Source organism: Pinus tabuliformis, chromosome 4_2 (genome assembly GCF_031772625.1).
Source record: "Pinus tabuliformis cultivar Carrire ecotype Pingquan chromosome 4_2, CPIR1, whole genome shotgun sequence".
In the NCBI taxonomy this organism is placed as follows: domain Eukaryota; kingdom Viridiplantae; phylum Streptophyta; class Pinopsida; order Pinales; family Pinaceae; genus Pinus; species Pinus tabuliformis.
The window spans coordinates 891,696,647-891,699,038 of NC_142304.1; the positions used below are offsets into that span (position 1 = coordinate 891,696,647).

The window sequence follows — 2,392 nt, forward strand, 5'->3', positions numbered from 1 at the left end:
TAACAACCCTAGAGTTGCTTGAAAACTACCCCGTGGAATTTCATAGTAATAGTCGGATTTGAATTCAGCCCTTCCCTCCATTTTTGAGTCCTTAGTACTTTCTTGGCAACAAATCTCCCCGAATCTAGCTCGTAATTCATGTCTTAAAGGTACGTCCCCTGCTCCTTTCCGCATTAAATTAGCCTTATTGTCATGAACAATGTCATCAAAGGTCACCCCCGAGCCTCTGCACGCAGTAGCACATCCCATTAAGTGCGACTGCGAACCTTGTGCCAGACGGGCTCTACACAGACCCCCCTTTCCGCGCATATTTCCTGCACCCTTGTTTATAGTCCAGCACCTTCTTTCAATTACCTGGGGCACTGAGACTGTGCCTTCTACAGATAGTCAGGTGGTTGCACTGATAGTTGGTATGAATGATGCCCCAAGGAAAACGATTCCAATTAACCCAGCAGTGATCAAAATGAACCTCTTATTATCCAAAACAAGATGCTTTTTCACTGGAAAGACAAGCCCATCAAGATTAAGTCTCAGGGCAAAAAAAATGAGAGGAAAGACCAGCATCAGATGTACAACATAGGTCACACGAACAATGTCATTACACACAACACTGTAGGGAACTCCCAAGTTGGTGTCAAAATTGGCCAGGACATCATCCATGGTCTGGTCTCCAAATAGAAGAAAGCCAAAAAAGCTTGTACTTATGTATATAGTTGAGCACAATGCCAATGATGTGCGAACAATGGGCTGCATTTCTGAAGGGTCCTCAAGTTCATTGTATATGGAATGCACTGCATGGCACAAAGACATCACAATTAATTATAACATAATTTTAAATGAAAATTCAGCTAATGAACTCTAAGATACTGCATTGCAGGACCAGAGATGGAGGAAAATAATCCATACCATTATAATGACAGATGTAAGCAGTCACAATCACTGGTACCACAGTGAAAAGCTTCAAGAACAAAGTAAAATCCACAATATCTGGTAACAATCTTGGTGCTTTGACGGTGCCACTAAACAACTTTACAATTGCAATACCAGCCATAATCACAACAAATACAACAGCAAGTGCAACTGATAATGTAGAAGAAAATTTCAAAGAATCTACAAATTCTTGGAAATGAACACATCAATATAGGCATCAAGATTTGAACATCACAACTCCTAAGGAATAACCCATGATCCACATCCTTGAATGTATATGCCATATGCCATTTCTAACAGGGCAACACGAAAAGTCAGACAAATCGTTAAGCAGATGCCATCAGTATGTGACATTCCCAAATATGTTGAATCCCCTCATATAATTACAACTGTTTCTAGACATTTAAATCCCTGATAGCTGTGAAAAGGCCCAAATGAAATATGATATATCTGATAATCAGTGCTAAAAAATGCTTATCAGGATGAGAAAAGTAGACTTACCCACTCTCTTGAAAGACACCAACGGAGCCAAAATAAGGACTATGGTGAGAACTAGGATCAGAACAAGTCCATTCCACCTATGAAATCCAAACCATTCTTCAAGTATATTGGCATGATGCATGCCATTTGATGATGTTCTAGATAGCACATCGCCTACCCAAATCAAGAAAAAACCTCCATCAAACATAGAGATTTCTAATTCAAAGCCATATATAAGATAGGAATCATGCCCAAAGTAATATAAAAGTGGCACCAGATAATTGACCATTCAAACAAAAATGAAAGGAATCTAAGAAAAAAGAGACACTCATAAAGCATGTCAAGTCATGTATGCTTCATAGAACACTTCAAATTTGTTAAAAAGAAACAATTTGTTAGTGTTTCAGCTTGCTAAACTGCATCACGTCCCCCTTTGGCTGGTACCTTCCCTTTGTTAGTAAGGTTTGGTTGCAGCCATAATAGCAGGGTTGCAATTTCTTCAATCACCATAGTAGTGCTAGCTGGGCTCGGTCTCTTCATATGCATTTTTTTGCGGCCTTCTTGTGCAACTTCATTTTCCAGTTTGAAAATTTCTTCATCCAATGTCATACTTCTCTTCCTCAGCCGTGCCCATTCGTAATCAAGTTCTCGAAGTTTCATGCTTCCGCTCCGAAGGTTTTCTGTCAAGTCCCTGCATCCTGTTCCTACTGTGGGAGCCGTAGTCCAAGGATGCTTTTCTGCCTTCCTGATTTCTACTCATCTTGTCGTCGTTAAAAACATTGCCACATTCCCATGTGTGCTTATGGTCCTATTAGCCCATCGAACCCCTAGGGTACACAGGTCCCCATCCAATTGTCCCACTTGGTAAACTCTCTTCATGATCCTGCATGGCCTTACAAATGCACATCGCTTGTTCCGTTGTCGTGTAGGGTCCTACTTTTTGAATTTTAGTCTAGGTTGTGCCTACCTAGCATGTGACTAT

The 2,392-nt window shown here is 40.6% G+C and overlaps 1 pseudogene; it reads right to left on the minus strand.

The window, feature by feature from the left end:
- Window positions 1–387: 387 nt before the first annotated feature.
- Window positions 388–1,051, minus strand: LOC149172567 (amino acid transporter AVT6A pseudogene; annotated as a pseudogene).
- Between the last annotated feature and the right edge of the window lie 1,341 nt (window positions 1,052–2,392).